This window comes from Capra hircus, chromosome 29 (assembly GCF_001704415.2).
Source record: "Capra hircus breed San Clemente chromosome 29, ASM170441v1, whole genome shotgun sequence".
Lineage (NCBI taxonomy): Eukaryota > Metazoa > Chordata > Mammalia > Artiodactyla > Bovidae > Capra > Capra hircus.
Genome location: NC_030836.1, coordinates 8,208,926 through 8,224,993, shown reverse-complemented (window position 1 = coordinate 8,224,993; position 16,068 = coordinate 8,208,926).

The window sequence follows — 16,068 nt, the reverse complement described above, 5'->3', positions numbered from 1 at the left end:
CTGTAGTCCCACCAGGCTCCTCTGTCCATGGGATTTCCCAGGCAAAAATACTGCAGTGGGTTGCCATTTCCTCCTCCAGGGATCCTTCCAACCCAGGGACTGAACCTGCATCTCCCTGATCTTAGCCAAAAGGCCGAGAAGCGATGAACCTGCATCTCCTGAACTGGCAGAGGGATTCTTCCCCACTGAGCCACCACAGAAGCCCCTATGCATGCTTATATGTCTGCAATTCAGAAAGCCTCTCATTATCTAAGTGTGTAGTACTCTCCCATCTCTAGGTGGCATGCCCAAATTATATTATTAAATATCTTAAAGGAACTCTTTGTAGTCTGGCTGGCTTAGAGACAAAAAAGCTCATGTATAAATTAAATGTTCCTAAAAAAAAAAAAAACGAAATAAAGGAAATCGAGCCTGGAATACTTTTAATGTTAAAAAAAAAAGGGGGTATTCTTACAGAAACAAACTTAGAAATTTTTTTAAAATTCAAGTGCTCAGGATGCAAGTAAATCTTTGGCAAACAAGACTAGTTCAACAATTTCAGTTTAATAAAACAGCTGCTTTCTGAGTTATAGTTATGCATGATACAAATATGTTTTTACTCTACATGAATATCTTCTTCCTAAACTTATCCAGATTTACTGATAGAGTAAGTTAGCATTGTTGTTGTTGTTTAATGACTAAGTCATGCCTGACTCTTTTGAGACCCCATGAACTGTAGCCTGCCAGGCTCTTCCATCCATGGGATTTCCCAGGCAAGAACACTGGAGTGGGTTGCCATTTCCTTTCCCAGGGAATCTTACCAACCGAGGGATCAAACCCAAGGCTCTTGCATTTGCAGGCGGATTCTTTACCACTTAGCCACTAGGGAAGCTCTAGGTTAGCATTACTTCTACTAAATATATAGAATTTTAGAATTTTTAATTCAGATATTTCTTTAATCATACCAAATCATTATTCTGACAAGCTTTATTCCAATTACGTTTTCTAGTATGTCAGCTTGAACATAATTTCCAAGATCATTAGGCAACTCTCAAAATCCTGGACAGATACTAAGTTGACTTCATTAATAGATATTTGTTAGATACTAACATCATTTCTAAAAAGACAGAATACTGAAATGGTGTCACTAAGTATAATTTAGATTGTATACTTTTGCTTCTTATTTTTATATGTTATTTGGGTCTGTTAATAAATGTGTTTATGTTTTGCCACTTTGAGAAGTTATAATAAAGGATATGCAATGGATATAGAAAGTTGTTGAAGGTTCCTGAAAGGGGATTTAATTGTGGTCAGAGCTGGCTACATTTAATGGGTCTATTTTTGAGATTTTCATTGTATTTGAGCTATTTCATACCTCTCTATAAACTGAAGACAATGGATACGCAAACTTTGTCTTGTCAGGCAGAGATTAACTGACTTCCTTCTTCCCCGTGGAAAAACCAGTTTTGGTACCTGGGTACTTGCAAATTGAACCAGATCCTGTTACCTTGCCCAAACAGTCAGTTTTCCCCCAATTTTCAATTCTTCCAGATTCCTTCAGTATCTGGCTACAACCTTCCAAACTAACTTTTCCAATTTATCTGCCTTCTGCCTGGTGGCATCCCTAAGAACTATAGCTTGACTGTCCATGTTCTTTCTGGGACTCTTGGTTGCCTTGCTGCTGGCCATTTGCCCCAGGACCCGAAGAAGGTCTGGAAGCTGGAGCTCTATTGCTTGGTATAAAGCTTGAGGCACTATCCATCACCGCAGGGCATGCGTGAGCTGGAATCCTCTCTTGACAAGCCATTCTCTGGACTACTAAGGAAGGCTGGTGAAATGCTTGGGTCATGCATGCCCTTATATGAGAGGTAACCTTGACTGTGGACAGCAATTTCACCAAGAACACTGACATTCTAGCTCAAGAACTTCAAGAAACTCAAGGAGCTGTGCTGCATAACTGGATGTATTCCTCCACTGGCCTGTGGGAATCCACTGGACTGGTTACTCTTAGAGTACAATTCCTGGTTCTTTAATACAACCTTCTATATCACTCTTTCCCTTTTTCACTTTAAAGTGAAAGTCACTCAGTCATGTCCAACTCTCTGCGACCCCATGGACTGTATACTCCATGGAATTCTCCAGGCCAGAATACTAGAGTGGGTAGCCTTTCCCTTCTCCAGGGGATCTTCCCAACCCAGGGATCACACCCAGGACTCCTGCAGTGCAGGCAGATTCTTTACCAGCTGAGCCACAAGGGAAGCCCTTTAAACATACTTCTTTTAAGATGCCTGATCTCCAGGGCCCTAAAATAACCTACCTTTGCCACCACTTCTCTGCAGATGGTTGAACTGGTTTTGCATGAATAGAAGCAACAAAAAGTCCTCAAGAGACTATTTCTCAGACTCTGCTTCACTCCATTCAGGGGTTTATAAATTACTTCTGAGTTGTTCAGTGACAAGTGATATTCATTCATTTTTCAACAAAAGGGCAGGCAGTGTTGAACTTTACCTGAGCCCTGTGCTCTCAGAAAACAGAGCTGGCTAAGAAATTCCCCCACACATTTGTTCTCTGAAATCTCTCTTCTCTTTTGTATTCCAAGAAACAGCTACAGCAATGTTCTCCCATGCACTAAAAGAAGACTCATCTTGAGTCTTCTCCATGACTCTTATAAGACTGTGGACGACCCCTTTGCTGACCTACCCTTATTAAAATCCCTGGCCCATCTCTCCTTTCTTAGAGAACTTTCTCATTCATGAACGTTCTTTCTATTGCAATAGCTTGAATAACATCATCTTCTTACTTGACAATTTGTTCTACTTTCCAATTTAAAAAATAAATACAGATGTGGGAGGCTTTTTTCCGGTCTTTGGAATTGTTGTGTAAGGAGGTGATGTCTGAGACAGTGACTGCCGCCTCCAACCATGGAACAAGCCCGAGGATGGAGGGGCGGGGGGCACGGTGAGGGGGAATATGGAAAGTACCTGGGTCCTTGATGACATCGTTTTATTGCTGAAAGAGTCAATCTTCTTACTCCCCGTCACTTCCAGACTTCTTGTTCCAGTAAACAATATTTCGTCTTATGCTTTAAGTTCCTCTCTGTTGGGTATTCAGTTTTGGAGCCTCAAACACCCTAATAGCATGCTTGCAGGCTTCAGGAATAAAGAAAACTTGTGCCAGAAATCTTGAAAGATGTTTGAGAAGAAATGATTGCCTGTTATATGCAGGTTATGTTGTTGTTCAGTTGCTAAAGTCATGTCCGACTCTTTTCCACCCCATGGACTGCAGCTTGCCAGGCTTCCCTGTCCTTCACCATCTCCCAGAGTTTGCTCAAACTCAAGTCCATTGAGTCGGTGATGCCATCTAATAATCTCATCCTCTGTTGTCCCTTTCTCCTCCTGTCCTTGATCTTTCCCAGGATCAGGATCTTTTCCAATGAGTTGTCTCTTCACATCAGGTGGTCAAAGTATTAGAGCTTTAGCATCAGTCCTTCCAATGAATATTCAGGGTTGATTCCCTTTAGGATTGACAGGATTGATCTCCTTGCTGTCCAGGGGACTCTCAAGAGTCTTCTCCAGCACCATAATTCAAAAGCATCAATTCTTCGGCACTCAGCTTTCTTCACAATCCAACTCTCACATCCATACGTGACTACTGGGAAAACCATAGCTTTGACCATACAGACTTTTTGTTGGCAAAGTGATGTCTGTGTTTTTTAATATGTTATCTAGCTTTGTCATAGCTTTCCTTCCAAGAAGGAAGTGTCTTTTAATTTCATGGCTGCAGTCACCATCTGCAGTGATTTGGGAAGTTATAGAGAGACTTAGTTTCCTGTGTCATTGTGTGACACTGGAGTTATAGAATCATTCCTGAGAGAACAAAAGACACAAAAGAAGCTTTCAGATGTGGAAGAAGAATGATTCAAAGGCAACCTGGATGGATAGATGATTGAGGACCTGAAGAGCTGTTGGACATCTCAGCAGATGTCAGCACAGGCACGTAACCTCACAGATCAAATGTACTCTGTGCCTCCCCTAGGCGCAGAGACCCATACAAGGGTCTCCAGGGAAAAGTGGGCATGTTCCAACGGACTGAGATGAGCTGTTACCCACATGCAACAGCCAGAGTCATGAGGCAAGGGCTTTGAGGACGGCTATCTCGTGGGGTGGCCTTCGCGAAGAACTCCTTCCATCTCTAGAGTTCCCAGGAGGAAACTTGGAGTCTTGGCATGAAGTGGCAGTGAGGGAGCAAGAAAGATGGGCTCCCGACCCCCTGTTGCAATTCAACCGAAGCAGTCTAATTTTATTGCACTATTATTTGTGGCTTGCAATTACAATTTTACTCGGGAAAGAATTCCAATGCTAGCAACAATTATTTGAAACCTGTGAGCTAGAGGATACATCTCAACATCTCTCTCCCATCCCCATCTTCAAGTAAACCTTGAGGGAGCAGGTATGTAGTTGGGGTTGAAAATCGGCATTGGTACACGAGTTTCAGGAACCTTACTGACAAAGGTATATCTTTACTATGGCTCAGAAACAGGGGGTAGAGTGGCCCAGCTCAGCAACCATATTTTGATAAAGAAATCTACTGTGACTTTCTCCCAATAAAGGAAAACTCATATCCTCAAACTTTGGCCGGGAAGGAGAACCTCGAGGGGGAGGATGGGAGTTGGACCTAGAAGCTCTTCTTCTGTTCCTCTAGGTTCTAAGTATTCTCTTCCCTTTTGGATTTTCTCAATCTGTTCACTTTCTCCATTCTCCAACAGCTTTCCAACCCTCTCAACAGAATGATGCTCCCCCAACATCTTGCTTTCTTTCTTCAAATATCTTTCTACTTTCCTCTTAAAATAGCAACAAGTCAGTTTCACAGATTCTTCAGCTAAAATGGACTTTCAAAAACAACCGAGGGGTAGGGAAGAGCAAAAGAAAAACATGAGTATCAATCAAGTAAATAAGGCCATTTTCAAAGCACAGGCTGATTCCACTTGAACTGGATTGTTCTCAGGGATTTTACCTCTTTCCATTTCATACAAGCTCCTGTTTCATACAAGCTCCATGAATGTCAATGAGCTAGCCATCCAAAGGGTTGACATCCCTTCCCATATCCTCTGCCTAAGCTCTCACTTCAAAGCTCCCACCTGTTGCCTGTGGGTAATGCTGGCCACCACCTAGGATCTTCGCCTAAACATCTTGACTCTTCCCATTGACAAGATCAAAAAAGATTCTCTTGGCTTGGTTCTGACACATATTTTCTGCCCAGGATTGACAGAATGACTCATTCTTCAAGAGAGATTGCCCAGTACAATCTCAGTACAAACACTGGTGTGGCTTTATCCTTTCAGATCAAAGAGTCTATTGTTATCTTAATCCTTTTATAGCCAGACAGGGGAAATTATACACTAAGATTCCTCTTTTTTTATTTTTATTTTGTATCAGAGGATAGCCGATTAACAATGTTGTGACAGTTTCTGGTGGACAGCAAAGGGACTCAGCCATACATATACATGTGTCCATTCTCCCCCCAAACTCCCCTCCCATCCAGGCTGCCACATAACATTGAGCAGAGTTCCATGTGCTATACATTAGGTCCTTGTTGGTTATCCATTTTAACTATACCGGTGTGTACAGGTCCATCCCAAACTCCCTAACTAACCCTTTCTCCCATCCTCACCCCCCTCCCAACACCCCCCCACCCCCCGACCCCCAGCAACCATAAGTTTGTTCTCTAAGTCTGTGAGTCTCCTTCTGTTTTCTAAATAAGTTTATTTGCCATTTCCTCCCCCTTCCCTGGTGGCTCAGAGGTTAAAGGCATCTGCCTCTAATGTGGGAGACCTGGGTTCGATCCCTGGGTCTGGAAGATCCCCTGGAGAAGGAAATGGCAACCCACTCCAGTATTCTTGCCTGGAGAATCCCATGGACGGAGGAGCCTGGTGGGCTACAGTCCATGGGGTCTCAAAGAGTCTGACATGACTGAGCGACTTAACTTTCCTCCAGGGGATCCTCCCAAGCCAGAAATGCGCATCTCCTGTGTCTCCTGCGTTGGCAAAGCAGACTCTTCACCACTGAGCCGCCTGGGAAGCCCAGTTCATTTGTATCTTTTTTTTTTTAGGTTCCCCATATAAGGGATGTCATACGATATTTAGGATTTTTAGAATTCCTTTCATGAAGAACTTTGTATTTTGGCCTGAAGGTTGTTGGATATGGGGTGGAAAAGCTTTTTCTAAACACCTGGGGCTTGACGTCTATCTTAATCCCTGGACCTCAGCCTAGTTCTGTTCCTGGGCCTGGGGAACATCTTAACAGAAGAATTCTAAGTTTCAACAGGTGATCCAGGAAGTGAGGACGGGTGCCTTAGGCCAGTTACTGAATGAAGGAGGAATTTGGAGAGAACAGGAATGTCTAAAAGTGGACTTTGGTGTGACTGCTGTAAATTTTTCCTCTAACGCCTCTAAGAAATCTTTAGTTAAATCTACAAGGCTCATGCGCTTTGGTGTGAGTGAATTCTTTTGCACGTTGACTTTCATGCCTGATTGGGGTCATCCTTGGTGCAACACAGGACTGGAAGAAGACAAAATCTAGACACAAATGGGCCATGGGAGAGTAAGTCCTCAGGGAACAAGTGTTGGCAGAGACAGACTGTGAAACTGCAAGTGTAGGGCAAGCTTAGCTGGATGTGTAGGTCAAGGAGGCCCTCCTTGACTTCAGAGCCTCAGTATGATAAATTAAGCACTGTAATCCTTCACGGATCCCCAGTATCTAAAGTCCATACTCCTTGGGGGAGAGGGGCCTCTCCTCCAAATACTTTTCTTTCCTCAGATTATCTTTCCATTTTCCTTCTAAAATGGCAACAAATCTCATCCACAGATTTTTTTTTTTTTTTAGCTAAGACTGGAATTTTCAAAACAACTAAGGATTAGGGGACTATACATCAATTAAATGATGCCATTTCCAGACACAGGGCTCTGAACCTTTGTATGCATGAAACACAGAATCCATTAAAATTCGGCCTCCCCAACTCTCCAGTGTCATCTCTCCACCACTCCTATGATCACGGATACTGCTGCACTGCCACCGTTAAGAAACCTAAATGACGACCTGTCACTCCACCAGGTAGAAGTAACCACTCTTTATCCCATGTCTCACTGGAGCATCGCATTCCAAAAGCTCTGTATAGATATTTATTCACATGCTTTTCTCTTCCAAAAGATTGTGAGTTTCTCGCCCCAGAACCTAACAAGTCCTTGCGAAGTAGCAGATTCTCAATAAATATATGCTGAATGGGAAGAACTCCAAAGCAGGATATAAAAACAGAAAGAGAGCAGACAGACTAGGCGGGGATGACAGTTCTCTCTCTTATGATCCAGATGACTTTGGATAGGTTTCTGAATCTCTCAGACTGTCAACTGCCTCATCTATTAACAAAGGCTACTTTGTAGAGAGAAGTTTAAAGTATGTAAAGGACCTGGCCCCTAGCAGGTATATAGTAAGTGGATGTGGTTTTCAAGGTATTGCTTTTCTGGCAGCGTAACTCTTTTAAAAATGAAATGTTTACAGCCCTGAGTAAGAGCAGAGTTGCTCTAACTTGGGGGGTGCAGCCTCAGAGCCCCCCCTGCTGAGCTACTTCCCCATCTTGACACAGCCACTCTTCACCCCAGAAAATCCCTGGGCTCCCAGAATAGGGAGTAAAATCTACTGCCTTAGACCAGCATGGAAGATACACAAGCAGTAGCATGGGAGATGACTGTAAGTGGCTTAAAGACACAGCATTAAATAACACTGATATCTTTTAAAAAGTTAGTCCCTGTCCAATTAAATTTTTTTTCTGAATTTTTAGGGGAAAGTCTGAATCTGGAGCTAATACATTTTTAACTCCTCTGTTACTTTCTTCTAAGATTCCAGCACTCAAAGACAGCAGGCTGCAGTCTCAGAATCTTCTAGGAGTACCTCACTGGGAGTTAACACTATGGAATTGTTTAGTTCCCATCTCTACCAGTATCATGCTGTTTAGGTTTGGGGAAATTATTTGACAACAAATTTGTAAAACAAAAGTAACAATGCTTACTTCATTGGTGAGTATCGGCATGTATTTATTCTCGATATATCTATTGAGAGATTTCCGTGTGCCAGTTAGCCTGGTGGAATACAGTGGTAGACCAGACAAATGGTCTGGTCTTTGGAAAAGATCACCTCTTTGCCCTCATGGATCTTCCATGCTAGAGGTAGACATAGATCAATAAGGAGATGATTCGTTGACATAGTATGCTAAGACCACTGGAGGCATCCAGCATGCTTGGGTAACACTTAAGAAGGACACCTAACTTGGACTTGGGGGTAAGGGTAGTCAAAGAAGCTCTATTGGAATACATGGAAGCTCAACTGAGTTCTGAAGACCTGTTTAGTCCAGAAAGAGAAGAGGGAACAACATGTGCAAAGGACTACAGAGCAAGGGGCACGGAAATAAAATATGTTGAGTCCTTAGCATAATGTCCCAAACACAGACATTATTCAAAATGGCCACAGCCTTTAGAACCGCTCTAATTTTCTTGGTCTCTAGAATAATCAGATTTATCTCTGTACCTCAACATGAAAGCAGCTTCTGCCACATAGTGGATGCCCAATAAGTGTTGAAAAGTAAATGAGTGAATAAACAAATAAATAAGTAAATAAATGAAAAAATGAATGTTGGTCATTTCTGTCCGCTTCCAGAGGCTGGTCCATATCATGAGCCATAGTCTTACTCAGGGATTACCAGAGAGTAATCCTGCAGCCTGGTTGGGACTTGGGACTTGGAAGATTTTTGTTGGGTTCAGCTGGTAACACATGGCCTCCCTTACCTCTAACCCAGGAGGGGCTGCGCTTTTCTCTCCTATGATACAGACGCTACTAACTGAGACCCACGTAGCTGCATTTGTCTCAAGGCATTCTGTCTGAATGGCTCCAAGCGTCATCCCACAGAGTTAGGCAATCTGTGATACTGTAAAAACACCATGACTGCCTTACCTTCTGGGACCCCGCCTGACTGTGGCTCATGGACCAATGAAGTAGCTTAGCAGGTGAGAGATAAGGAAAGTCAGGCTAACATTCATAGGAAGGAAGAACACTTATTGACCACTTTCTGCTTGTCAGGCATTCTGTATGCTGAATGCTCTGTATGCCTGACCTCATTTAATCTTCACAAGGACCCTTGAAAAGGGATACTGATATTATCTACATTTTACAGACAAGAAAACTGAGGCTTGGAGAGTGATATGATGGTTTAAGTCAGGAGTAAGCTGGGATCAAACCCCATTAGTGCAACCGAAAAGCAGGTACTCTTAACCTCAACTGCAAGCAAAGAGAGCAAAACACAGCTTGTACCTGCTGCCCACAGCAGCCCACACCTGCCCACACCAACAAAACCAGGGGCACGCCAACAGAATCTGGGCCCAACTTTGTTTCTGTTGACTTTGTGAGCCTATTAGGGCACTGAATAAACACTTACTTAGCAAAATGGGGAAAAGAGAAGACGATTGAACCAAACAATTCCAGTCATGGAATCTTTTGGTTTTTTTCTGTTGTGAACCACATCATCTCAGACTGCACTTTATCAGTATAATCTTTTTTAATTTGCAGTCACTGCAGCAAGAGACTCAGTCTCTGACAGCAGAGACTAGCTCAGTCTCTGCCTCTGGAATTATATAAATAACATGGCCCCAGAATTCTTAAGTTTTTCTTATTTTGCAGAATGAGTTCTTCTTCCCAAATCTCAACACCCAGAAGCTGGCATGCATGCCAAGTCACTTCAGTCGTGGCTGGGTCTTTGGAACACTATGGACTGTAGCCCAGCAGGCTCCTCTGTCCATGGAATTCTTCAGGCAAGAATACTGGAGTGACTGCCATTTTCTTCTCCAGGGGATCTTCCCAACCTCGGGATCTAGCCCTTATCTCTTAGGTCTCCTGCATTGGCAGGTGGGTTCTTTACCACTAGCACCGCCTGGAAGAGCAATGTAAAAACTACTAAGAGAATCTTTATTCTTTAAACATTTGCCTTCAGATCCCCATAGGTGGTTGACCTTCAGACCCATCACTGCCTCCACTCACAACTGTGTCCCTTTGAGATTAGTTAGGCCCTGAATATGTTCCTTCAAGATTCACCTTGAACATAGATAATCTCCACCATCTGTAGAGGGCCCTAGTGACTCAGATGGTAAAGAATCTGCCTGCAATGCAGGAGACACGGGTTCGATCCCTGGGTCGAGAAGATCCCCTGGAGAAGGGAATGCCTATCCACTCCAGTATTTCTGCCTGGAGAATTCCATGGACAGAGGAGCCTGGCTGGCTACAGTCCATGGGGTCACACAGAGTCAGACATGACTGAGTGACTAACACACTTATTGGCCGGGACCTGAGCAGAGCCTCTTCCACTCGTTGCCTCGTGTACTTTCTGCAGCCTGCACGGGTCCTGTGCTCCTCCCCAATGGCCCTTTCATGCGACCTCCTCTTTCTAACTCTATCATTTTTCTCACTTCTCATTTTCAGCAGATCACCGTGCTGCACGCTTTATAAAGGAAATGGAGCTAACTAGACAAGATCAACTCTTCTTCCCACTCCCACCCAAACCCACCCCCTCCCATCTCCCGGGCTCTATGCCAATTCCTTTCCTTCTTAAAATGTGAACCTCTCTCTCTCACCTCCCTACACTCTCTGTTAGAATCTTTCCTTCCTTAAGTAAGCCAGAAAGAAAAACACCAATACAGTATACTAACACATATATATGGAATTTAGAAAGATGGCAATGACGACCCTGTATGCAAGACAGCAAAAGAGACACAGATGTATATAACAGTCTTTTGGACTCAGAGGGAGAGGGAGAGGGTGGGATGATTTGGGAGAATGGCATTGAAACATGTATACTATCATGTAAGAATCAAATCGCCAGTCTATGTCCGACGCAGGATACAGCATGCTTGGGGCTGGTGCACGGTGATGACCCAGAGAGATGTTATGGGGAGGGAGGTGGGAGGGGGGTTCATGTTTGGGATCGCATGTACACCCGTGGTGGATTCATGTCAATGTATGGCAAAACCAATACAGTATTGTAAAGTAAAATAGAGTAAAAATAAAAATTAAAAAAAAAGAAAAAGAATCTTTCCTTCCTTAAACCCACATATCCTCTCTTGAAATTCTGATCCATTCTTGCTTTTACCTTTTTTTCTTTTCTACTGAGAAAAAGGTCTCAGATTCTCTCTCTCTCTCTCTTTTTTTTTTTTTTTCAGATTCTCTCTTTTCTCACCTACTTGTCAGTCCTCTGTGCTCTGCCTTCAATTCCCACTGGCCCATCAAAACGTATTTGGCGAAGGTCACATGGGATCTCCCCGTTAGCCAAGCCTGCTGGTGAGATTTTTGAAGCTGTCTTACTGGGCATCTTTAGGATACTCAACACTCAGTCATTCATCACTCTAATAACCTCCTGGGTAGCCTGACTTAGCGACTGCACTCTCTTTATTCCTCTGATCCTGCTGTCTCAGGTTCCTTCAGAGGCCCCTTTTCCCCTGACCCCCAGGGTGAGGTCCTGGCCCACCTCTCCAGCCCCATCTCGGATCATGTTCTCCTTTTACTTGACCCTGGAAAGACACTCACTCGCATGTGTCCATCTATACAGACCCCGCAGCCTCAGGCCTCCACGCCTTTCCTCCTGTGGTTTCCCCTTTCCAGGACACCCTTCCCCACAACCTTGCCTGGCTACCTCTTACTCGTCCTGTAAAGGTGACCTGGATGTATCTGTTGGGGAGCGACCCTGGCCCTTCTCCCCTTCTCCTCCTCTTGTCCACCCCTCCTGTGCTCCCAGCAGCTCAGCAGCCCCGGGTGTCTCCATCCCTGCCACACCCTCTAACGGCTTCTGTTCTGGCCCCTCAGACACCCTCAGTGCAGTTACTGGATTCATCTCAACGAGGCCCGAGAGACGCGTGGCAACCCGGTGCTGGCACAGAGGCACCGGGCAGAGCGGTGCACGGCTCCCCATCAATGAACCGAATCAGGAAGCTCACGGGGACTCCCTGCAGTCCGGTGGCGACTCCTGGACCCTTAATCTGAAGCCTCCCCGCTGGCTTTGTTCTCTCTTTGCAGGCTGGCAGGAAGAAGTCAGGCCACGGCTCTGATCAGCACGACTACAGACCCCATTATCTAATCTCAGTGGGGCCTCAGTGCCACTCAGACAGCCTCCTTGATCATGGCTGACTCCCTATCACATTCTTTGAGCGCATTTTCCAACTGTTTCCATTTTTCTTAAACCCCGGACCCACTCCACCCCTGTGCCCACAGCTCCTGCTTTGCTTAGAAGACTGAAGTCCTTGACTTCCTTCTTCTTCCACTAAAAACCTCCTTGTTTCAGGGCTCCCCTGGGGGCTCAGTGGTAAAGAATCTACCGGCCAAGGCAGGAGGCAGGGGTTAGATCCCTGATCTGGGAGGATCCCAAACGCCACGGAGCGACTGAGTCGTGCGTGTGTGCTTGGTCGCTCAGTCGTGTCCCACCCTTTGCAACCACATGGACCGTAGCCCGCCAGGCCTATCTGTCCATGGGCTTTCCCAGGCAAGAATGCTGGAGTGGGTTGCCATTTCCTCCTCCAGGGGATCTTGCCAACCCAGGAATCGAACCCACATCTCCTGTGGCTCCTGCACTGGCAGGTGGATTTCTTACCACTGAGCCACCTGGGAATCCCAACAAAGCCCGTGGGCCACCCCTCCTGAGCTGCTGCTCGAGAGCCTGGGAGCCACAACTCCTGAGCCTGCGTGCTCTAGAGCCTGTGCTCGGAACACGGGAGCCCATCGCGATGAGAAGCCAGCACACCGCAGCTAGAGAGCGGCCCTGCTCTCCAGAACCAGAGAAAAGCTGGTGCAGCAACGGAGACCCAGTTCAGTTCAGTTCAGTCGCTCAGTCGTGTCCGACTCTTTGCGACCCCATGAATCGCAGCACGCCAGGCCTCCCTGTCCATCACCATCTCCCGGAGTTCACACAAACTCACATCCATCGAATCGGTGATGCCATCCAGCCATCTCATCCTCTGTCATCCCCTTCTCCTCCTGCTCCCAATCCCTCCCAGCATCAGAGTCTTTTCCAATGAGTCAACTCTTCTCATGAGGTGGCCAAAGTACTGGAGTTTCAGCTTCAGCATCATTCCTTCCAAAGAACACCCAGGACTGATCTCCTTCAGAATGGACTGGTTGGATCTCCTTGCAGACTCTCAAGAGTCTTCTCCAACACCACAGTTCGAAAGCATCAATTCTTTGGCGCTCAGCCTTCTTCACAGTCCAACTCTCACATCCATACATGACTACTGGAAAAACCATAGTCTTGACTAGACGGACCTTTGTGGGCAACATAATGTCTCTGCTTTTGAATATGCTATCTAGGTTGGACATAACCTTCCTTCCAAGGAGTAAGCGTTTTTTAATTTCATGGCTGCAGTCACCATCTGCAGTGATTTTGGAGCCCCCCAAAAATAAAGTCTGACACTGTTTCCACTGTTTCCCCATCTATTTCCCATGAATTGATGGGACCAGATGCCATGATCTTCGTTTTCTGAATGTTGAACCAATATAGTCATAAATAAGTAAATAAAAATATTTTTAAAGAAACCCTGACCTGGGAGGATCCTACCTGCTGCAGAGTACCTAAGCCCATGCGCCCACGTGTCTCAGAGCCTGTGCTCTGAAAAAAGAGAAGGCACCACAATGAGAAGCAACAGAGAACAGACCCCACACACCACAACTAGAGAAAAGGCTGCACAAAGATCCAACACAGCCAAAAATTACAAACAAACAAACAAAAAAAACCCAAACCCCACAAACTTCCTGTTTCTTCTGAGTCTCTCCTTTCTCCTCTCTACCCCTCAGGGATCCCCACACCCTGGACTGGAGGAGGTATCCTCCACCCACCAGCCCTAGAGATCTGTCCCCAGGAATTTTCCCCTGGTTCCTGCATCTTCTTCTTCAGCTCCCCAGGCTCATCACCTCAGCTTGAAAAGAGATTCCAGTGTTTCCCACACAAATAAATACATGAATGGGTAAACAAACACCTTTTGTTTTTCAACATGCAAAACACCATCCTACCTTTCTCTGTAATGGTGCTTCCTTTCCACACCTCTTCCACTTACAGATTTGGATTACATCAGTAACCTCTGTTCACAGCAGAATAGTTAGAAACTGTACACAAGCAAAAAGGGGGGGAAGAAAGCTATTATCATGACCCCTCAGAAATGACTCTGTTATTACCTGGAGTACAACTTCCAAACTTCTTTCAACGCATAGTGAAGTGAAGTCGCTCAGTCGTGACTGACTCTTTGCGATCCCATAGACTGTAGCCTACCAGGCTCCTCTGTCCATGGGATTTTCCAGGCAAGAATACTGGAGTGGGTTGCCATTCCCTTCTCCGGGGGATCTTCCCAACCCAGGGCTTGAACCCGGGTCTCCCACATTGTAGACAGACGCTTTACCATCTGAGCCACCAGGGGAAGTCCATGCATATATGTATGTAAATAAGGTTAAAAAAAAACAGATTTTAAAACAAAAATAAAACCATATTCTATGCTGTGTTCTGTGACTTGCTTGCCTTATTTCACAGAGTGTCTTTTCGCTGAGCTTAGCCAGATAATTCAGGATCATCTCCATCTCAAGATTCTTAACCCCACCTGCTAGATCCTTTTGGCCATAAAAGGTAACATATTCAGGGTAACATATTCACAGGCTCTAAGGATTAGCCCGTGGACTTCTTTGGGGGAGGGGGACATTATTCTGCCCACCCTAAATAGTCAGTAGCCCAAAGACATGAGCGGGGTCACAGTGATTGGTGGGATTTCAGCACAGGGAACAGCAGCATTCTGATGAGACCTCAGTCGTGCCTCATCACACAGTCTCCAGGCCCATAAGTAGAGACCTACACTGTCTGCTAAAGAAACAAACTCACAGCTATAACGGTACCTCTTTTATGGTCCGTTCCATCTTCCTTCTTTGTGGAAGTCACCTTTCTCCCCCACAGCACCTGATTCTGGTGGGTTTGTCACAGAAGGCACCTGTGCTCTGGGCTGACCAATCCCAGTACTCCATGCTTTTGGGCGCAGCAGCTGAAGGATGGGCAGTGATGTAAACAGGACCTGTAAGATTCTTGGGGGAGGGGCCTGGTTTGGATGCTGAGACAAGAACGTTTTCTCTCTTGTGGAGACAGTGAGCTCTAGAAATGCTGGATCCAAGGAAGGCCGTCCTTCCCATCATGGAGAGAGATCCTGTCTAAGAATGAAGCCATTCTTGAGGAGAGGAGAGAGACATGGGGGTAAGCAGGGGGTGAGAGATATTAAGACCAAAGGACATCAAATCTGAGCATTTGGTTCCAGACCTGCCTGCCACTGCTGCTGCTAAGTTGCTTCAGTCGTGTCCGACTCTGTGTGACCCCATAGATGGCAGCCCACCAGGCTCCCCTGTCCCTGGGATTCTCCAGGCAAGAACACTGGAGTGGGTTGCCATTTCCTTCTTCAATGCATGAAAGTAAAAAGTGAAAGTGAAGTCGCTCAGTCATGTCTGACCCTTAGCGACCCCATGGACTACAGCCTACCAGGCTCCTCTGTCCATGGGATTTTCCAGGCAAGAGTACTGGAGTGGGTTGCCATTGCCTTCTTCCCAGACCTGCCTAGAGCCAGACAATTTCTGGACACTTCAATTGCATGAGCCAATAAATTCATTAGATCTTTCTTTGCTTGAACTTTGAACTAGTTTGATTCCGGCTTCTGTTACTTAAAATAAAAGAATCCTTACTAATGTAACACTATTCCACAAAATGGATTCATTAAAATCAAATTAACCAAATACTTTAATATTTGGCCTTTAGGTGGTTTCCAATTTGTACTACTACTAGTTTAGTAAGACCATAGTTAATATCCTTGTACCTCTATCCCTATGCATATGGCATTATTTAGAAAACATCTGGGGACTTCCCTGGTGGTCCAGTGATGAAGACCTCACGCTCCCAGTGCAGGGGGCCGGAGTTTGATCAGGGAACTGGATCCCACGGGCCGAAACTAAGGATGCCCTGTGCTGCACCTGAGACCTGGTGTAAATAAAT